We start from the raw sequence: 23,305 nt of genomic DNA, 5'->3' as shown, positions 1-23,305 counted from the left end.
GTTATGACTCATTATTGACTCATTTCTGTGCCCGTGACATGACTCATGCATCGCGCAGCGATCGCCCGAAAACCGCCCGTGGCCCCTACAGGCACCCTACCCCCTAAAGAGCCTTATGACATTTTGCCCCAGCGGGAGTAGACATTCACCATGTTTGAGTAGGCACCACCCCTCCAAAAAATTGTAGAAATTGAATTTTGATGAGATTTTTGCGAGATGCTTAGAAAAATGTGATCTAAATTATGGAAAACTCAGAAAAAAATTTTGTGACCGAAAATATTTTTTATTTTTAGTATTTAAAAAATTGAGAAAATCCGGAAAATTAGAAAAAATATTTGGAACGTGGGCAAAACATTGGGAGGCTATTTTATGACACAAACAAAATTTAGGAAGAAGAATGGATTCAATCGGACAAGAAATGATCGGTGAAGTTGCAACCCGGACCATGGTCGGTCGGCCGTCGATCCCGGTCAGCGGGATCGATCCCCGATCGTCCGCATGGTGCGGGATCGTCCCGGCTCAGGGACCGATCCATGATCATCCATGCCAGTCGGATCGATCCACACGGCCGAGGCGGTCGGCCACGATCGATCCCGGTCGAGCGGGATCGATCCGCGATCGATCCGCATGGTGCGAGATCGACCCACGCTCGGCAAGGACCGATCCACGGCCGGGGCGGTCGGTACGATCGATCCCGCTCGGCCAAGAGGATCGATCCATGATCGATCCCGCACGGTGCATGGATCGATCCACGGCCAAGAGCCCTCGACCACGATCGATCCGCTCGACCGGGATCGATCCATGATCGATCCACGGTGCATGGATCGATCCACACGGCCAGGCCCTCGACCACGATCGATCCGCTCAGCTCGTAGGGATCGATCCATGATCGATCCGCACGGTGCATGGATCGATCCACTGACCCGAGGCCCTCGACCACCCGATCGATCCATGATCGATCCCGCCTGGCCCGAGCGCTCGGCAGGATCGATCCTTAATCCCGATCCGCCACCCAGTGCGTTGGATCCACAGCCCGGCTCTGACCAGACCGATCTGGATCAAATCCGCCACGGCCAGGCTCTCGGCAGGGGATCGATCCATGATCGATCCGCGCGTGCGTGGACGTCCACACGACCGAGGCCCTCGACCACGATCGATCCCTCTCGGCGAGATCGATCATGATCGATCCGCATGGTGCATGGGTGGTCCACATGAGCCCTCGTGGGACTGATCCGCTGACAGGGGATCGATCCGCACGGTAGGGGGTGATCCGCTCGGCCAGGATCGATCCGCAGTGCGAGAGATCGAATCCGATCGTCCCAGTCGATCCGCACGGTGAGGACCGATCCGCACGGCCGAGGATCGACCCACGATGCGTCCGCACGGTGCAAGGGTCGATCCACCCACAGGAGCCCTCGACCAGGACGATCACGCTCGGCCAGGATTCGATCCCACGGTGCGGAGACTGACCCGCTCGGCGGGATCGATCCCGCAGTGCAGGGGTCGATCGTCGATGCAGGTCGATCCCACACGGTCGCAGGGGACCGATCCCGCCGTAGGGGATCGACCCGATCGATCCGCACGGTGGGGTGATCCCGTCGATCCCAGGCAAGGCTGACCATGACCGAATCGCTCGACCAAAGATCGATCCCCACGATCGATCGTGCCCGACTCACCCGGTAGTCACATGCTTGTCTCAAAGATCAAGCCATCCACCCGGCCAAGGCCCTCGGTTCTACGATCGATCCAACTTAAATAAGTCCGAGGATTGCGAGGTGGAGGCACACGGCCAAGGCCTCGGCATGGATCGATCCGCTGTGATCCAAGGTCCTCTACCACGATCGATCACGAGGCTCGACTAGAATTTCGGAGGTGAAATTCTTGGATTTATGAAAGGCAGACAACTTACCAAAATTTTTGGTGCCATTTTTTTACTTTTCACCGAAAGAAAAAACAACTTACAAAAATTTTCGGCAGCTAGTTCGTCCCTCAACAATCCAAGAATTTCACGATCGATCGCATGGTGAGGGGAAGTCAGAGGATTGAAGGATCGATGCACACGGTGCGGGGATGGCACAAAGTCACGGGACGTTGGCCTTGTCACGACGGGACATGTGTAAAGCACTCTCGAGTCATGGCAAGTAGGCCGAGCACAAGTCACCACACTCGGGCGTTTGATTTCCTCTCATGCCGCTTATGCATCACTCAAGTCGTGGCATGTCGGCGGCCAAGTCACATGCTCATGCCCAGGCACACACATACCCTTGTGTGCATGGACTCTCAAGTCATGGAGCCTTAGGAGATACGTAAAGCCTCCGATGATGCGGGGACTACTCGCTCTCAAAGCCGTGGGTGCGAGAACTAGGAGTGCCCAGGACTTAGGAGAAATCGGAGGCCCTCACGGAGGCCGCGACCCTCGAGCTCGTTTCGAAGAAGAGGAATTTTGCTGGTTGGTTGTGGAGTTAGGGGTTGGGGGAGGGACGAATCACGACGACAAAGGGCTGAATCTCGGTGGATCGTGGCAGCAAGGCCACTGCCACTACAATACCCCCGTCGCGTATTTAAGTCGTGCAAAGATTCCTCATCGCTCAATAGGAATTGTGCTTCAAGGCGGCCTGGCGGTTCATCCACCGCGAGCTTCACCAGCGACACGTGCCCTTGGGGGAACAAGTCCCCTGCTGCATCGGCAATCGGCGGCGAGCTTATGCGTCACTTCTAGCCGGATTCGACTTAGGCGTTCGAGTCATAATCCGGCGCACGGTAGCCGCGCCCGCGGCTTTTCCAGCCAAGCGCGATGACCAATTTGTGCGAATCAGCGGTTCCTCTCGTACTAGGTTGAATTACTATTGTGACACTATCATCGGTAAGTAAAACTAACTTTGTCTCCGACGGTCTAAGCAAGCTCACGTTTTTATTGGTGGGTGAACAATCCAACACTTGGTGGTCTATTTCACAATGATAGGAAGAGGCCCCGACATCGAAGGATCAAGCAACGTCGCTATGAACGCTTGGCTGCCACAAGCCGATTATCCTGTGGTAACTTTTCGACACCTCTAGCTTCAAATTCCGAAGATCTAAAGGATCGATAGGCCACGCTTTCACGGTTCGTATTCGTACTTGGAAATCGAGAATCAAGCCGAGCTTTTACCCTTTTGTTTCTACGAGATTTACATTCTCGTTGAGCTCATCTTAGGACACACACATTTATCTTTTAACGAGATGTGCCGCCCCAAACTCCCACACGACAATGTCTTCTTAGGATCGGCCCGCATGCGCGGACCTTAGTTCTAAAAGGGGCATTGCCCGCCTCCGTTTCACGGAATAAGTAAAATAACGTTAAGTAGTGGTATTTCACTTTCGTAGTTTCCGGCTCCCACTTATCCTACACCTCTCAAGTCATTTCACAAGTCGGACTAGAAGTCAAGCTCAGCAGGTCTTCTTTCCCCGGCGATTACGCAAGCCCGTTCCTTGGCTGTGGTTTTATTTGGATAGTAGACGGGACGTGGAATCTCGTTAATCCATTCATGCGCGTCACTAATTAGATGACGAGGCGTTTGGCTACCTTAAGAGAGTCATAGTTACTCCCGCCGTTCCGGCTTGGTTGAATTTCTTCACTTTGACATTCGAGCAGGCGAGAAATCACATTGCGTGAGCATCCGCGGGACCATCGCAATGCTTTGTTTTAATTAAACGGTCAGTTCCCCTTGTAAGGTACCAGGTTACGAGTTATTCGTTCGCGCAGGAAGGCCCCAGGAGCCGTTCCTAATCCGTCCCCGACGGCACGCGGCGGCCCGCTCTCGCGGGCGGCTCGAGTGATCCACCATAGCCAGAACGGGTTCGGGATTAGGACCCCGTGCCGATCCTGAGCCAATCCTTTTCCCGAGGTTACGGATCCATTTCGACTTCCCTTGCCTACATTGTTCCATCGACCGGCATGTTCACCTTGGGGCTGATGCGGTTATGAGTACGACCGGGCGTGGGCGGCACTCGGTCCTCCAGATTTTCAAGGGCCGCCGGGGCGCACCGGGACACCACGGACGTGCGGTGCTCTTCCAGCCATTTGGACCCTACCTCGAGGCTGAGCCGTTTCGGGGTGGGCGGTATTAAACGAAAAGATAACTCTTCGAGGCCCCCGCCGGCGTCTCAGGACTCCCCTAGTGCCGTCCCGGCCGCCACGTCCCGGTTCGGGGAATTTTTAACCCGATTCCCTTTCGAAGCTCGCGCACGGGCGCTATCGAGACGGGCTTCCCCGTCTCTTAGGATCGACTAACCCATGTACAAGTGCCGTTCACATGGAACCTTTCCCCTCTTGGTCTTCAAAGTTCTCATTTGAATATTTGCTACTACCACCAAGATGCCTGCGGCCGCTCCGCCGGGCTCACGCCCGGGTTTTGCGGCGACCGCCGCGCCCTCCTACTCATCGAGCTGGCACTTGCCTTGGCCCGAGTATAGGTCGCGCGAGGGCGCCATCCATTTCGGGGCTAGTTGATTCGGCGGGTGAGTTGTTACACACTCCTTAGCGGATTTCGACTTCCATGACCACCGTCTGCTGTCTTAATCGACCAACACCCTTTGTGGGTTCTAGGTTAGCCTTCTTGATTGGGCACCGTAACTCGACTTCCGGTTCATCCTGTCCATGGTTCTGCTTACCAAAAATGGCCCACTTGGAGCTCTCGATTCCGTGGCGTGGCTCGCGAAGCAGCCGCGCTTAGTCCTACCTATTTAAAGTTTGAGAATAGGTCGGCGTTGCGCCCCCCCGATGCCTCTAATCATTGGCTTTACCGATAGAACTCGTTCTTGAGCTCCGGCTAATCTGAGGGAAACTTCGGGAGGAACCAGCTACTAGACGGTTCGATTAGTCTTTGGCCCCATGCCCAAGTGGACGCGAGCGATTTGTCGGTATGTTGCGGGCCTCCACGAAGTTTCCTGCTTCGCCCGGCTCGGGCATAGTTCACCATCTTTCGGGTCATGGAGGTATGCTCTCCTCGAACCCTTCTCGAAGATCAAGGTCGGTCGGGTGCACCCAAAAGGGATCCCACCAATCTGACTTCCCTTCCTAGGGTTTTGCCACCCATTGACTCGCACACATGTCAGACTCCTTGGTCCGTGTTTCAAGACGGGCCGAATGGGGAGCCCACTAGCCGATGCTGGGCGAGATGCCGCCACGCCGTGAGCGCGTCTTTGCATTCCACAATCATGGTGGCGACGTTTCCACGGGCGTATCGAAGGCCGGGCTTGGCGCCCACTGCAATCCGCATCGGTCCATGCCTCGAGTCGATCGGCGGACCGGCTCTCACCGTTCCACATCCGACCGGGCACATCGCCGGCCCCATCCCTTCCCTCCCGACAATTTCAAGCACTCTTTGACTCTCTTTTCAAAGTCCTTTTCATCTTTCCCTCGCGGTACTTGTTTCTTATCGGTCTCTCGCCCATATTTAGCCTTGGACGGAATTTACCGCCCGATTAGGGCTGCATTCCCAAACAGCCCGACCGCCCAGTGCCTCGTGGTGCGGCAGTCCCGGACACGCGGGGCTCACCCTCTGCATTTTCCGAGGCAGGCCCGGTCCGTCTGAGAGATTCTCAGTTTACAATTCGGCAGCAGAGGCTGATCGATTCTCATCTTTGAGCTCTTCCCGGTTCGCTAGCCGTTACTAGGGAATCCTTGTTAGTTTCTTTTCCTCAGAGTATGCTTAAACTCGGCGGGTAGCCACAGCTTGGCAGTTGGTGGTAAAGCGGTCGCGGAGCGCGCGATGAGCGGCACGCGCGACATTGATCATTGGGGTCTAATCAACCCCGAGATGTCGTGAGTCTTTAGAATCGCTCAGACGCTCGATTTTGGGCCAACAAAGGACGTGTTCGTCGCGGGAGGCCATCATCTGCCCGAGTCAGCTCGCCAGGTTTTAAAGGACGGAGGGGATTAGGGGCAACGCCATGTGTGACACCCAGGCAAACGTGCCCTCGACCAATGGTTTGGGCGCAGCTTGCGTTCAAAGACTCGATGGTTTCACAGGATTTCGCAATTCACACCAAGTATCGCGGTTCGCTGCGTTCTTTCCTTGATGCGGAGCGAGATATCCGTTAGCCCGAGTCGTTATGAGTAATGAGATTGCATGGCATCCCGCGCGCCGTGTATGGGGCGGCGGGAGCCACTCTTGTTAAAGTTCCTTGGCGCATTCCAGCCCGGGGGTTGATACGCCGCCCAGGACAAAGGCCGAGGCGCCACAGGAGTGCTCGAGCCGATCCTCGGCACGTCGAGAGGACGTCGGGCTGAGCCCGCCGTCCCCATTGAGGTTTAGTTCCGGTTCTCTGGTCATTGGCTGGGCAGGGCGACAATGATCCTTCCGCGGGTTCACCTACGGAAACCTTATTACGACTTCTCCTTCCTCTAAATGATAAGGTTCGGTGGACTTCTCGCGCGCGTCATCGGCGGCGAGCCGCCACCGCGCGATCCAGGAACACTTCACCCGGACCATTCCAATCGGTAGGGTGACGGGCGGTGTGTACAAGAGGCGGGGACGTAGTCAACGCGGGCTGATGACTCGCTTACTAGGAATTCCTCGTTGAAGACCAACAATTGCAATGATCTATCCCCATCACGATGAAATTTCAAAGATTACCCCGGCCTGTCGGCCAAGGCTATAGACTCGTTGAATACATCGAGTGTAGCGCGCGTGCGGCAGGAACATCTAAAGGGCATCACGGACAGCCAAGGGAAGGGCAGGAGTTACCTCAACTTGGCCTCCTTCAGACTGGAAAAAGTGCACCACGGTCAGCTTATTCTCCTTATAGCCAAGTTGAGACACAGGCAGTAACTAAAACCACAAGCACTTGCTCGCAAGTGATAAAGGAGGATTGTCATGAATTGATTGGAGAAAGTGGAGGCGGCTATGAGGTGATTGTTGAGTTTACGACTGAAGATGTAGCAGCAGCTTCTCCAATCGAACTTTCAGTTTCTGATAGATCAATAGATCTCAGCAATTTGCATTCTTGTTCAGATGTCTCAGCTAATCAAATTGATACGACTCCAGTGTCTGATCTACCGGACTTGGATCAACCTCAGTTGATTGGGAGAACAATGCTCAATGTCAGCATGCCTGATCCAGAACAAGCAATGTTAACAGGAAACCTAGGAGAACGTGTTGCTTTTAGACATCTTGCCAAGAAATTCAGTCAGTTCTGTTAAGTGGGTCAATGAAGATGGCGAAACTGGTCTACCCTATGACATCACCGTAGAGGATGGAGAAGGACTTCACTACATAGAAGTCAAAACAACTCAGTCGGAGGAGAAAGATTGGTTCTCCTGTCTACGAATGAGTGGCAATTTGCAGATCAGAAAGGTCAAAATTTCAGCATAGCACGTGTCATTTGCTGGGCCATGGCAAAAACAAAATCAAAATATTTTCAAACCCAGTTGAACTCTGTCGCCGCGGGAAGTTGCAATTGGCCATTGTGATGCCAAGCTAGCCGGTATGCCGTTAGTGGCTCAGGTGGTGTCAAGTCTCTCATGCCTTAATTAAGCGGTGTATGTAGTAGTGACACCGAACAACCAGTAGTGCTGATGAGTACCTTGCTTAAATGCAGAGAAGTTTGTTTCGATCTTTCATGAAGGAGATGCAAGTGACTTGAAGAAGTCCTTTTTCAGTTACTTCTGAAGATGGTCAAGCTTTGTACAACTAGCCTTTAGAATGAGTTGCGCATGATTGGGCAACTTGTGCCGTGTAGCTATTTAGATAGACTTAAATTAATCATCACATTTATGTGTAATCTCTTTATGTATGGTTTTCGAGAGTTAATGGCAGGTCTTAATTTATACCAGTGCTGAATCATTTCCTTCTTGTACCGACACTACAATTGCATTTACAGAGCTTTTGATTGAGAGAGGAAAGAGGAGGCTAAGCAACAAGCATAAAGAAATTGAGGGGAGGAAAGTGAAATAATGAGTTTCGCCAGTATGAAACAATCTCTCCAAATTGAGTGGAGAGAAAATCAGTAAGCTTTCCTTTCTAACTCTGATAGTAAGGTTCTCATCATTTTTGTGGGATAATAGTCTAGATATCTCAGTTCTGATTTCAATTTCGCATTTACCTTCTTTCCGTCATTTCCTTCCATTTAAACAAAGTGATGATGTGCAATTTTTATTGTCGAACAGAATGACAGTCGCCATTGGCAGTTGACATGATGCGCAGGGTATTATTGTGAAGTCCATTCATCTAGCCATTATCAAAAGGGATAATGCCAGTACAAAATGCTGTAAACGGAAGAGAAGAAATTGTTATTTTCATAATTACGGATTACATCAATATATATATTGAGCATTATGGCTCACTAACAATGAAGAAGACTAAACTACCCTTCAACACTCCCCTTCAAGTTGGGGCATAAATATTAAAGAGTCCCAAGTTGTTGTATAAAGTAATTACTCTACTACCTTGCAATGACTTAGTGAAAGGATCAGCAAGTTGGTCTTCAGTTCGTGAGAATTGAAGTGTTAGGTCGTTCTTCTAAATCTTTTCTCACACAAAATGGCAATCTACTTTAATATGCTTTATGCACTCATGAAAAACTGGATTTGAAGCGATATACATAGCAGATTGGTTATTACAACATAGAACTGAGGAAGCTGAAAATGGCATGGTAAGTTCGGATAACAACATCCTCAATCAAAGCAATTCACTAGTCACATGTGTTGGAGAAATCTCAGTGAAAGTGTTTTGAAGTTGACAAAACGTTTCCATCAGTCTAGTCTGAAGGTCTGCAGACTCTGTTAGTTAAAGTCCGAAGACTTCAGGACAGACTCAAGACTCAAAGTCTATCCTAATTGAGTCTCTAATCCGTTGAAGAAAGGTTATCGAACTGGATGTTTTGTTCAGGATTTAACCTTATCTTCTGGACGAGAAGATCTCGTGGCTGGAGAAGACGTATCGAGAATCCTTTGATTGATCAAGTTTGATTCAATGACTGAAGATTCGATGATTGTCTAAATATTATTGGAAGGTTCTACTTATGGAAACCGAGATCGATTGTATGGGCGAACGGGATTGATGGGCTATCAACACGTTCCTTTAATAGCTCGAACAATCTTCCTAATTGATTCCGTCCAACGGGTAGATTGGAGGAATTCCTTTGGTAAGTGCCAACGGGTATGATGGCATAAAGGAGTATATAAGGAAGATGTTCTTAGTTGTTCGAGAAGTGCGCGATAGAAGAATTCCAAAGTCTGAAGCTCCTATTTGTTTAGATAAATCCTTTGAGCGAATACTTGTATACAAAAAAGAGTCTATATTTGTGAGAGACCTTGAGGAGGTGTGGTAGAACATCTACACTTTGTGGAATCAAGGCAAAGCTGTGCTGTAACTTCTCTTTTGATCATAGTGAAATCCAGCCGGTGGGTGTCGGTGCGGAAGAGTGGACGTAGGCTTGGAATAAGCCGAACCACTATAAATCCTGTGTTCAATTTTCTCTTCCTTACTCTCTATACCTCGATCGTATTTCAATTTGTTAAGAATTGCTTCTGTATTTGAGACAAATTGTTTGTGCGCCTATTCACCCCCTCTAGGTGTTTATACTAGCAATATCAACATGAGCCATGGCTCAATATTCCGCCTCTACACTTGATTGAGAGATCACCCGTTGCTTCTTACTTGTTAAACTCACAAGATTGCCTCCACGAACATACAATAGTCGAAGTTGATCTCCTATCAATAGGATACCTAGCCCAATCAGCATTAGAGTAGCCAAAGTGATACTAAGATATCCATGATTCTTAAACATAATCCTTTTACCCGATGTTCCCTTCAAGTACTTAACAACACGTAGCACTGCCTACCAATATGTAGTGTGAGGAGCACAAATAAATTGACTAACCACACTAATAACAAAACAAATATTTGGTCGGGTGACAGTGTTAAATAATTGAGCTTACCCTCTAATCTCCGATACCTACTCGGATCATGAAGTAAGTCTCATGTTCTGCATCAAGTTTCACATTAGTATTTATTGGACTATCGACAAGCTTAGCTCCAAGAAACCAATCTCACTAAGGATATCTAGAACATATTTCCACTGTGATAATGAGATACCATCATGTGAGTAAGCTACCTCAATGCCCAAGAAATACTGCGAGACGACCCATATCTTTTGTACTTGAACTTTGTCTGTAAAAATTGTTTTAACTTTTGTACACCCACAAAATCACTATTGGTGATAATAATATCGTCCACATACACAACTAGGAGAACACATCCTATAAATGAAGTGGAACTAAAAATAGAATGATCCATGGTACAACACCATAAACCAGACCAAATAATTGAATGGGATAAGTGCATTGGAAGTTCTAAAATTTGTCATGAAAATGCAATTAAGTCCTAAAACTTTAAAAAAGTGCAATTAAGTCGTAAAATTTGTCACAAAATACAATTAAGTCCTAAAAATTTCAAAAAGCGCAATCAAGTCCTAAAACTTATCATAGTAGTTCAATCTAAGTCCTTCCATTGATTGCATTTTTTGAAAGTTTTATGATTCAGTTGCACTTTCGAGACAAGTTTTAGGACTTTATTGAACCTTTTGAAAGTTTTAGGACTTGATTGAACTTTCGTGACAAGTTTTAGGACTTAATTGCACTTTTGAAAGTTTTAGGACTCAATTGCATTTTCATGATAAGTTTTAAGACTTCTAATACACTTATCCCTAATTGAATCACTAAAATTACCAAACTAGGAATGAGGAGACTTTTTCAACCCATATAATGTATTGCACAAGTGACAAACAATAATAGACTCCCCCCAAGCAACAAAGCCCAAGGTTGCTCCATATATACCTCATCTGCCAACTCACCATGAAGGAAAACCGAGAATTGGGGTAAACTGAGAATCGGGTTGACTGACGCAAGAACGCATACCTTTGCGTAATGCAATGGGAATATCAGTAGTAAGATTAGGCTTAGAAAAAACTGGCAGATCAAAGGCCGAGGCATTAATTGGTGGAGAATCATGCATATCTAATGCAAGCAACGATTGTACTACCTCATGTTGAACAAGACAACACTGTTGATAAGTCTTGTCAGCAAACTGAAAATCAGGCGACCCCCCAAGTATACCTAGCAAGGAGACAAGTCGTAAAGGGGTTGTGGCTAAGGACAATATTTTCTCGGAAAGAGTCACTGCTTGGGTAGTAGATGAGTAATATGACTAATCCTCGAAAAAGGTTACATCTACCGAGACATACAACCGCCGACTAACCGAGCTATAACACTCGTACCCTTTCTGAGTTCGAGAATACCCAAGAAACACACACTTCTCAGCCCGTGGATCGAGCTTATCATGACCAAGAGCAAGATGATGCACAAAACAAACACAACCCAACACATAGAGAGAAAAAAGTGGACTTGTATGATGGAGAGTAGAGAAATGTATGCCTCCACGAAACACAGAGGATGGGGAGCAATTTATGAGATAGCATACTGTAAGAATAGCATGCCCCCATAATGTTTTGGGGAGGTTCACATGGAAAATGAGACAACAAGCAACATCCAAGAGATAGCAATTTTTTTGTTCCGCCACCCCATTCTGCTAGGGAGTAAAACCAAAGGAAATAGCCATATATTCTTTGGCATTATTGGAGTGCAAACATTTAACAGATCATGATACTGATTGAGAATCTCAAAGTAAAATATACGAAAACAGGAAAAAACTTCAATTCAATCATTTATTAAATATAACCACATTACGTGGGAGCAGTCATCCATGAACGTAACAAAGTACTTATAACTAGACATATCATTGATACAACATGGTCCCCAAACATCATAATGGACCAACTCAAAAGGACTTGACACACGACTCTGACGTGGGAAGGGAAAGATCATCAATTTGGCAAGCATCGCACTGGATAGGACTCATAAATGATGAACAGGAGAAAAATGATGAAGTATATTAGGCGATGGATGATCGATATGACAAAGCATCCTAAAGAAATCAAAGGTAGTGCTCTTCTAAACGGTAGAAGCAATAAGGTCTTTATTTAGGTAGTATGGCCTATTGGACTCATGCCCTCCACCAATCATCCGTCTAATCCTTAGATCTTGAAAGACACAACAAGTGGAGATGAATGTCACAAAACAATTCAAATCTCTAGTAAGGGAACTAACAGAAAGCAAGTTATATGGGAAAGCTGGTAAATGGTAAACAGATGAAAGAGAAAAAGAGGGACCCAAGGTTACATCCCCTTGACTAGTGATATGAGACTATGAATCGTCAGCAAATGTAACATAACAAGGTGACATTGGGGTACTACTATATAATAAGTTATAGTTACTGTTCATATGATTGGTGGCACCCAACTCTAGGACCTAGAAGTGGGCACAGAAGAGAGTAAACAAGACAAACTACCCAAAGAAATCTATGTCAAAGTAGCAGTAGGGGTTGAGAAATCCACCACCTGGTGGGGACATACTAAGGACTCGTACTCGGCGTGAGACAATAAGATGGTGCTAGGCAATTCTTGTGACTGATTAGGAACCTTCTGCACTAGAGGCTTACCCATATCGGCATGAGCAGCCTGTGGATGAAGCTCAAGATGTAGAATATAGGAATAAGCCTCAGTATAATAACGTAAACTTCTAGTACCTCTACCGCCATCACAATCACAACTTGGAGAGGAACCAGATCTGCCATGACCATGGGAACCACACCCCCAACCTCCATGACCACCAAAAGATCGAGAAACCATAGCACTTACTATAGGTGCAGAAATAGAGTGTAGATGATGAAGTAGGCATGTTTGAAGGACCGAGAGAAGACCTCATCAACTGATGGAAGAGTACTCTGAGAAGTAGTCTAGCGTCTAAGAGAAGAATGAGTAGGACCAATCACCCGAAGAAATAACCTAATTTTCATATCTTCCCGACACTTGGCCAACTCTCTAACGTCATTAGTGATAGGCAAATAAGTGTTCAATCTCTCGCAAAGAGTGGTAAACATATAATAGTAATATAAGATAGACATGTCTAATGTACGTAGATCAAATAACTCCTCCCAAACATCACAAACACGAGTCATGTTATCTCAATCTAAAAATATAACAGCACACTTGTCCCAAATCGCTTTGGCCGATGTACACCACATATGTGACATCCTGAAATTCGAACCCTTTGAGAGATGAATGAATGTGAATTTCGTCAATACATTGTTGGTTGATCTCATTCGGAATTGATCACTCCTGAGATACTGACCTTGAGGGGAAAGGCTAAGGAGGACAGAACTCGTATGACTAAAGAACTTGACCTGGGAAAACAACTTGATCGTGAGACTTGCATGAGGACAGTCCTATAGATAGGCAAGCCGATTTCAAGGACGACTAGAAGTCAATTCACGGACAAAATATAATGGAACGACGGGTGATTCCATTTACCATTATCAAGCCCGCGAACGACCCTAGGTCGATCCTCAGTAATCATGTACTTTGAAATAAGAATCTATTTTTCGTAATTTCATGTAGTCAAGGACGTCCATGTGTCGAGATGTCTTGAACGTGGTTTGGCACAAGTTGGTTATGCGTAAATCCTGAAAGCCACCTGTCAATCTGAGTTGTACCCAAAATAAGTATTAGACGAAATTGACATGGCATGAGAACTAAAGATTGGACTTCGAATTATCAGGAACATCCGAGATGGACTTTGGATGATGCTACTTTGACAGTTGACAGCGACAGTTAAGCCGAGTACTTGGAAAATGGATTTTCGGACTGAGGAAGTGAGCCCATGAGGACGTGGGCCAGGCCAAGCCAATGTGGGCCTTAGGCCCAAGGTGGGACAGCCACCATGATGGGCCCAAAGCAAGCAAGTGAGCCCATTGGGCCCAATCCACTCTTTCTTCTTCCAAGCCCATTACCAAACCATAAGCCCATTTGAGCCCAATCAAGCCCAATCAATTCCCAAGCCCATTCCTATTCATTTCCAAGCTCAATTCTTAGGCCCACCCATCATTTTCAACCTAAGGATAGATTGGTAATTTGTGCAAGGTGGAAATAACTATTTTGCCCCTAAAAGTGTGTGGATAAGGGCAAAGGAAGAGAGAGAAGATGAGGGGACTTGCATGGGGACTTGGAGCCAGCTTTTGGGGCCTTGACAGCAGCCCTCACTTCACTCTCTCTCTCTCCTCCATCAGCTCCATCTCGACCGAACCCCTCTCTCCCTCGTTCTCCCTCTTTTCCTGCTTCTGTTCTAGCTAACCTTCCTCCATAAAGCTAAGTTGATTGTTGGCTTCTGGGACGAATCAGCTCTTGTGCCACCCACCACTGTGCTCAAGAGGTCCAGACCGTACGAGAGGACTTGGCCGTTCACCAGTCGAAGCTGTCGGATGACCCGCCGGCCGGCCAAAAGCCAACGGTAGTCTAACCGCTTGGCCCTGTTTTGCTCCAGCTGACCTTTCTCCAAAACCTCGAGTTGTTCATTACCTTCTCGTGAGAATCAGCCCACACTCCACCCACCACCATGTCCAGGAGGCCTAGACCGTACGGACGAGCTCGGTCGCTCACCAAACGGAGCCGCCAGCCGACCTGTCCATCGGAGAGAAGCCACCGCTCGCGGGACCGCCTAGAGTCCGCCCGATTTCGCCTATTTTGCGTTTTCTGCATTTCTCCTCCCATTTCGACCAAACTTCTACTGAGCCCAGCCACTAGCAAGTCCCCCTTGACCCCTAGGTGCCACCGGTTGCCAGCCACCCCCTCATCGGAGCTCTGATAAGCCGTCCAACTTGTTTTTTCCTCCGACAGTCCAGTTTTTGGGAGTTTCAGAGGGAAGCAAAGGTTGTGGCTATTATTCCAACCCTAGGACCGCCTTGGATCATCGTGGTAGAGGTCCCAGAGCATAGCCACTATCGTCGCCACCGCGTCCGTGTCTCAAGCCTGCTTAACGAGTCAGTTTAGCTCATAATCTTTCGATTAGTGCCTAAACTTGCTTAGGGTTGGTTTAGTTAGTGTTAATTCTAGTTTAGGTGATTTAATTAAGTTGTCTTAGTCCTAAGATAGGTGGTTAGATGGATGGATTAGATTAGTTTAGCTTAATCTCGTTTTATGTGCTAAATGTGGTTTATGTGCTTAATTAAGCTTGGTTAACTTTAATTAATTGATTGTTTACTTTAATTAATGTTTTTAATGATTTCTTAATTTAATTTATTGTTTATTAAATTCTGAAAATTACTGTTCATGCGACACTGTTCACAAATACTATTCACGTGCACTGTTCACGCAGTACTGTTCATGTGCACTGTTCATCTAGAATGCGAAAAGTGTCTAAATTTCATGTGTGTTGATTTTATGAAGCGAATGGATGGGTAAGTGATTTTCACAAAAAAAGGGGAAAACAGTTTGTCCAAGGGATACCGAAATGAACCGTCTTTAGGAGAAAATGATTTGAAAGTGTATATGCAAGCGAGTGTGCATTGACTAAGTGCCCAAAGATAACAAGGGAGTTGTAGTAGTGTACTTGCGTGATCATTGAGTTGAATCTGTCCCCTGCTGTGTGTCAAGTGGGCGATGCTCCTATGTGAAAAGCTCGTGCCTGTGTGGCGATAATTAATCGTGCCTGTGTGGCATAAGATCGTGCCTTGTGGCATAGGATCGTGCCTGTGTGGCGTAATATAGAGCTTATGTGGCGATAATATCGTGCCTATGTGGTCGTATTATATAGTGCCTGTGTGGTGATAATATCGTGCCTGTGTGGCGTAATACCGTGCCTGTGTGGCCGTACCACTATGTGTCGGGTAGATCGTGCCTGTGTGGCGATAATTAAGAACTGGAACACGCATGAGTGTTGAGATCATGGATTGATGCGGGATAGGTGACGCACTAATGTGCAAGAACGCATGAGAATCATGGCTTCATTGGTTCCAGTCATGCATGAGTTGATTACCTTGTTTATGACACACACGCATGAATCGATAACGTGTAGGGAGTGGCAATGGCCAGGTGAGATCGCTTGTGATGCGACTCGTATGTGATTGATGAATTACATCACCTAATGGCCATGTGCACTGCGTGTATCGTGCTGGGTTATAACGTGCAGGATATGGCATACCAGGTAAAGTTGTATGCGAATCGATTGTTGTCTGTTGATTGTTGGTTGTTAGTCATGGCTTGTTTGTGAGGTGGTTCTAAAGAGATACCTCGAGTTGAGTTGGTGTCCTAACCGGGAGCTTAGGGGAGGACTCGCTGAGATTTATATCTCATTGGTTATTGTATAACCATTTTCAGGTCTCTAGTGTGAAGAACCAGGAGCTTGAAGTAGAAGGGTCGGGAGCATAGGTAGCTCAATAGTTTTTTTTGAGATAGACCTTCTGTATAAGAACCTAAGGTGTTTTTGAAAGTGTGTTTTGATTTGGGAAATTGTTGTCCTGCTTTTCTATCCCATGTTTGTTGTGGTCAAGGGATTAGTAATTCGCTTCCACATGTGCAATAAAAATGATGGGTCGGCGACGCGTCCTGGGAACATCGCTTTCTATCGACCATCGAGGAATATGCGCGCACTCGAGGTTCGGGGCGTGACAACATAGACTGAGGATTAGTCTTAAAATCCATGGTATTCCACAATGTCTAAATGGCAGCATCACCAAAGCACCAATCATCCACCTTCGTTTTATCTTATTTATCCAAAGGTGAAGGTGAAGTCAAATAACTCAACTGTTTGGTAGCCAACGAATACATCTCGACTGCCATAGACCAAGAAGGGTAGTTAGTCCCATCTAACTTGACAGAACTCAACTTCAAATTAGTAAGGCCGGTATCCATGCTCACACTAGATTTAGAGTTTTTAGCCATAACTCAATAATAAATAGAATTTTTAAATCGGCGTTAAACAAAAAGTCATCCCTTAAGGCATTAAACTGGTCAGATATCCAAATCGACACTAAACCATCCAAAACAAAGTTCTAGATCAATAACAAAACCTGTCAAAATTCCATAATTACAAACAAACCCACATCACTCTTTGTTGAGAAGTGAATCCAATAATCATCACATGAAAACAAATCAATCAAACTCTCAAATACACTTGCAATCCTTGGCCCCTCACCTAGAAGAACTTCATGTCCTATTGCTTCAACGTGCTCCAAAAGTCTGACACACTAGATGCTCCTCAAGCAAGGATAGGCAACCATGGCTATGGTTCAAATGATGCCAGATCTCGTCGCCAAGCCTTGGCGATAGTGGCTAGAGCGTCATGGATGTCACCATCTGATGACTATGGTTTCTCCAACGATGTGACAATGACCATTGGCGATTAGGGTAAAAGGTTTATTATTGTGGCTTTGAGTCCAAAAAGAACATCGTGAACTCAAATGAATCTCGAGAGAAGATTCTATGAATGCACCTGATATAAAGAATGGTTGAAGTGCAAATACTTCAAATGGGTCGATGCAAAATTCTCTCACCGAGCCATAGAGGTGATATTGGACCTACTTGATGGACAACATCAACCTCCATCTACGCTTGTGGATGACTTGGACGATGTTGACTCAATGCAAACTCAAGCATCTTCATCTAACCATTTGAAGAATGAAGTTTCAATAATGAAAATTGAACGGAAGTGTTACCAAACATTTATTGTGATGCTGTTTTTTTGTATATCCTTCTCTATGATGAAATGTAAAGTACTGGAAGATGAGAAGAAATATCTCCGACTGCCATAATTGTAAATGAATGGACAAATATACTTATTTTGGATCAAATGTAACTTACTTTTTTGGAAAATGAGAAGAAGTTTTGTGCTGTCCACAAAATCATTGTGGCTTCTTTTTTTTTTCTTTTTTTGTCATATGTATTATGTGTTACTTCTTGTGTTGTGGAAAGGTCAAGGAAATGGAATGAATGAATGAGATACAGTTGTCCTATGTTATTGTTCATTCTTAAATATAAACTGGCAAAGATGGATGTATATTGGGTCAATGTGTTGTGGTGACTTCTTTACTTGAACAGAATGTAAACTAATAGCAAATATTGAATTGAATGGAGTTGTCATAAGTTGAACTAAATATATAAACCAACAGCTCCTCTGGTTTGCCGTAAACTAGCATATACATAGGACAAACACGAGTGATTACTCAAGTGCTATAAGTTATATTTAGTGATTACTTAAGTGCCAAAAAAAGAATTATTTAAGTGTCAAGTTATTATTAAAAGTGATAACTTAATTGCCGCTTGTGATTAAAAGTGAACGTTTAAGTACCAAGTTTTTTAGAATGTGATCAGTTAAGTGTCAATTTTTTTTTGTATGTTTCCTCTATAAATTGCACCAACCACCACCACCGCCCAGCTTAGAATCAGAGAAGACAGAGTCAATTTCCTGCAGGTATGCCTTCCCATTATGAGCAAACCTCCTGTTCAAGCCCTTCAATAACAGCCTTTTGTAGAAAACCACTATGGCCTTTAGTTCAGAGCCTAGAGACATTTAGATACGCCAAGATGGTAATGTTTCTAACCATCCAAGTTGCATTTCTCAAAGGATCCTACTAGGCTAGAGAAGAAGAAGGAGTTTAGAAAGCCATGGAGAGTTTCATACAAAACACTCACTTTACTTCAAGGGACTCTACCCAACACATTACATCCTCATTGTCTTTTACAGACATTAGGAGGTCACACACAAATAAGGACCATGGTCAAGGGTCCTAAAATAAATAGAGGCTCTGGAAACTTCCAATAGGGAATTATTTTTTGTGATATGAATAGTGACAATGAACAAGGATTTCCCTAGCCTACTGCCGCTACAGTGACTTGCCACAGTAATCTGCTACAGTTAGCGGTCTCGTCCGTCACAAGCATTGTAGTCATAATTTAAGTTATCGGAACTATGCATTACCAGAAGATGTTCTTTATATTTTTGCTCAAGTCCTACACGTGAATCTAGTGAGAGAATTTGGTTTGATGAGAATGCTTCCTCTTGATTCTGGAAGGAGCCTATAGTGTCGGCAAGAATGCTTGGCTGAGGCCAATTGGATGGTTGAATATAGTAGGATGTATCTATGCCTAGAGATAAGGACAAAGGTCCTTGACCACAGGGGTCTTAGGAAAGAGGACCTCCCCATCGTGCATAGGGGTCTCGAGAGGACTATGCATGGTCATTTGTGTCTGTCATTTCTTGCTCCTGTGATGATGCAGCTTGTTTGAATTCCTCAAGTGCTTCCTTGGCTTTAGGTGTAAGGCTATAATGATCCCATGCAGTAGGTACATTATAGTTCAATACATCTTCAGGAATGGTTTTATTTTCTTGACACAAAACTCTTTGGAGTTCTCAATACTAGTGTTCACAGCAACCAACAGGTCTTGGAAAAAATTTGTAAATCCGAGCTTTTGTAAGGTGTGGTTGAGGTCTATAGGATGTGGTACCAATAATATATGGAGCATCAATGATGCTACCATTGTTTTTTACAAAAGCCCATGGACATTGGAAAAATAAAATAGTGTGGACCTTAAGGTTTGGTTGGATGGTTCTCAAATCCTGCTATAAGAGCTACCTCCAGTGAGTAGGAGGATAAAACCAGTTGAGGAAAGCTAAAAGGTTTCTATCACTCTCATTTTCAATGCTTCGACTAAGTCCAAATATTCTGGTGAGGTTGGCAATGAATCTTCTGGTTGGAATTTCAACAACTATTAAGTACTTATTGGTTAAGTACCATAATAACCATCGCAACTTGTCAGGGAAGTCTTCTTCCTTCTAGATTAGAGGATGTATGAACGGATAGTTCGAGTTTAATCCAAAATGATAAAGAATTGAACCTCGATGGAGTCTGAATAGGTCTGTGTGGCATTGCCACATGAGATTTTCCATGTTTTCAGTGAGGCTATCATTATGGACTTGTTCAACAATCTCCTGGGGGTATTGCTAGCTTGGTCAATCTCATATTCTTTCAATCTTATACTTTTCATTATGATGAAGAGTATGGAAAGCATGTCTCATGATGTACATGTTGATTTCTACTGGTGCCTTTGATCTTGACAAGAAGTCAGCAAGCACGTTCTTCTTCCCGGTAATGTGTTTGGTTTCAAAAGAATATTTTGAAAACCATTTAGCCCATCGAAGCAGTTGAGAATTTGGAACCTGCTTCTGTTTGAACTTGGTCATCTGAGGAAATGATGCCATGTCTAATTCTACCAGGAAATGATGACCAATGAGATGAAATTTGAACTTTTTTATTCCATTTTTCACTACCAAGATCTATTTGAAAGTGGAGTGATAATGCATTTCAGCCTAAGAAAATTTTCCAATTTTCTAAGCATACAAGTGTCTCTTACCATCAATTTCTTCTAATAGGATGGCTGCCCAATATTCATCACTCACATCAGTCTGGAGAATTCTCTTTCCTGTTGATGGGATTTGTAATTGAGGAAGAGTCTACATAATCTTCTTAAGTTCAACAACTGCTTTAGTATGAGATTTTCCCCAAGGTGGGGAATTTTCTTCAGCATTGATTGCAGTAGAATCAGCAGTTTGGCAATGTTTGGAACAAAGTCTCTGAAATAATTAATTATCCTAAGAAATTGTTGTGCTTGCTTTGTCGTGAAGTTTTCTTCAGGAAATTTCAACAATTCCTGGGCAATGTGTAGCCTTGAATAGTATGTACATTTATTAAGGTGCATACCAAGAAATTCAATTTCTATCTAGGCAATATTCATCTTTTTTTTAGAAAGCATAATCCCATGTTTTTTCACAATTTCTGCAAACTGCCCAAGAAGTTGGCAGTGTCATTCTTCATCAGGGCTGTAGAGCATGATATCATCAATATATACTGCTGCACTAGATAAGATGGGTTGGAAAATTTAACACATGACCTTCTGGAATAGGGATGGTGCCACATTTAGGCCAAAAGGAATAACTTTCCATTGAAAATGTTGGTTCGGAATGTAGAACCCTGTTTTGGGTCTGTCTTCAGGATGGATGCCCAATTGCCAAAATCCAAGTTTGAAATCAAATTTGGAGTAAATATGGGCTTTTGATAATCCGATAAAGAGGGAATTCCTGGAAGGTAGAAGAAATTTATCATCTTGAAGAAAAAGGTTTAGGGGCTAATAATTTATTACTAGCCGCATCTTTCCTCTGTTTTGCTTGGCTCGCTTATTGACATAGAAGACTTCACAAGCCCATTGAGAATTTGAAATTTTAATAAAGCCTTGTTATAGTAGTTCCGAGCATTCTTTTTGAGCAGCAACCAGACGTTCTGGGTTCATTCTCATATGACTCGCCTTGGTTGAATTGATGTCTTCATTTTTCTTGAAGGGAAGGCTAACAAAGAATTTCGGATTTTTCCATAAAGGATAAGAACACTTCTTAGAGAATTCAGAATGGGATTTTGAACAAAATTCTAATAGCTTATGCATGATCCGATCTAAAAGATTCATTTTAATGGAAATTTTTTTTTTTTTTTGATATTGACAAATTCAGAGAATTGGTCTTTAAACTTAAGACCTTTTTTAGGAATGATACAAAGCTGAGAAATATGAGTCATGATATCCCAACCAGTGATCAAATCTTTATTAGTAAGACTGGATCCAAAAAATTTTGTGGTTATGGAACACTGGGCAAAAAATTGAACAGTTACTGGGGTAGTTCTTACATTCGTAGAAAAAGTATCTCATGAGGCAGAATTGAAATATTGAACACAGGAAGTCCAATATTTTTTAGAAAGAACTTTAGTGTCTAGGATTGAAGAACTTGCTCTAATGTCTATAAGAGCAATGATAGTGATAGGTTTGGCAAACTTTGAAGTAAAGATTTTCATAGAAAAATGGAAACAATGAATTTGGCTTGAAATGTCAAGGTTTTGTTCCAAAGAAGCAAGGGATATGTGAAAAAGGTCTTTAGAATTCAAATCTAAATTACTCTCATTGGGAGTTTGGTAACAATGAATGACACAAAAGTTTGTTTGGATGGTTCTTCACCCGCAGGAAATAGAGATTCGATATCATCATTTTCAAGTGAAATACCAGTTTTATTCTCTATATGATGTATTAGATGATTCTGACCTTTTTTTACTTGGGTGCAATTTTTGGCAAAGTGACCCTTTTGGTTACAAATGAAGCATTGAATTGATTTCTCATGGCCTGAGCGGTCTCTCCTCTTGCGTAAATATCGTCATTTCTTCTTTCTTCGGAAGTGCTTAGATCCATGTCTGGATTTCTTTATCCATAATTTCTTGAAGTGCTTTTTTTTTCTGTAAAATTTTCCACAAGAACCATCACAGTCTTGCTTAGAGCATTTGATCTTCAACTTCTGACGAGAACATGCCCTATTAAGTTCTCTGTTGTCTGTGAGATAAGTTTGGACCATTTGGCGCTTTAAACACAAATCATTAAGGCACAAACGGATTTCTTGTTGTATTTCACCCAACGGAATGTCCGCAATTCTCCTTTGTCTATTGAGAAAAGACCTCTCAACTTGTTGGGATAATTCTTTGGGAATGGAAGTCAGGAAAAATTGCTTTAGGTTTGGATCAGCTTTAATATCATAAAAGAGCTTGAGCATTTCCCGATAATGCTTATCAAGATGTCTTTTCTAGAGAGAGCAGCATTTTCTTTCAAAAAATTATCTCCTTTTGAGCTCATGGAGGTTAGAAGGTTTTCTAATGAAGAAATGATATAGAAGGGTAATAGCATGACCAAAGTCATGTGAAAGTAAAAATTGAACCTGGTCTTGCCCGATCACAGATTGCCACCAATGTTTGAGGCTACTTGTGAACCTTGTGACAAAATCAAAAAGGACATCATACTTATCATGATTGGTAAGAGCTTGGGCATTTAATCGAGTATGAAATTCCTCAAATCTTTCTGGCCATTTTGAATAGGGAATATCATCAATAGTAAAAAACTGTTTAGAGGAGATGGACATATTTTGAGGAGGATTGCTTGGTTGAACCACTTCTGGTTCAGAAGGGTTGGATTCTATATCCTGGTATGGACGATCGGCCATGAATATTGATGAAGTTACTGGTACAATAAGAAAGGAATCAATGGTAGGGATTGAGAAAGATGACGAGGATGAGAAAGATACCTAGTCTAATTCAGTATCAAAGATGTTCGGAAAAGCTGGTTCTGATGGAAATAAGATCTGGTCCTTTTTTATTGCAGGATCAGGCTGAGGATCAGGCTATGCCTCCTAATTACCCAGATCTCTCAAGAATGATTCCAACGGATTCGATAGTATCATTTGGTTTGGCTTTTCCTTTATGACAAGCGAGGATTCTTCAGGCATCTTCTCTTTTCCCTTTTCATCCCTTATTTAGTCTAGTTCCTTGAGACGATTTCGTATTTCTACCACATC

The 23,305-nt window shown here is 44.3% G+C and overlaps 1 pseudogene; it reads right to left on the bottom strand.

Moving 5' to 3' along the window:
- Positions 1 to 2,480: 2,480 nt before the first annotated feature.
- LOC120287977 lies at positions 2,481 to 5,727 on the bottom strand (annotated as a pseudogene).
- Positions 5,728 to 23,305: the final 17,578 nt, after the last annotated feature.

This window comes from Eucalyptus grandis, chromosome 8, assembly GCF_016545825.1.
Source record: "Eucalyptus grandis isolate ANBG69807.140 chromosome 8, ASM1654582v1, whole genome shotgun sequence".
NCBI lineage: Eukaryota > Viridiplantae > Streptophyta > Magnoliopsida > Myrtales > Myrtaceae > Eucalyptus > Eucalyptus grandis.
Note: the sequence above shows the minus strand (reverse complement) of the source record. Positions and strands in the feature narration are given on the sequence as shown.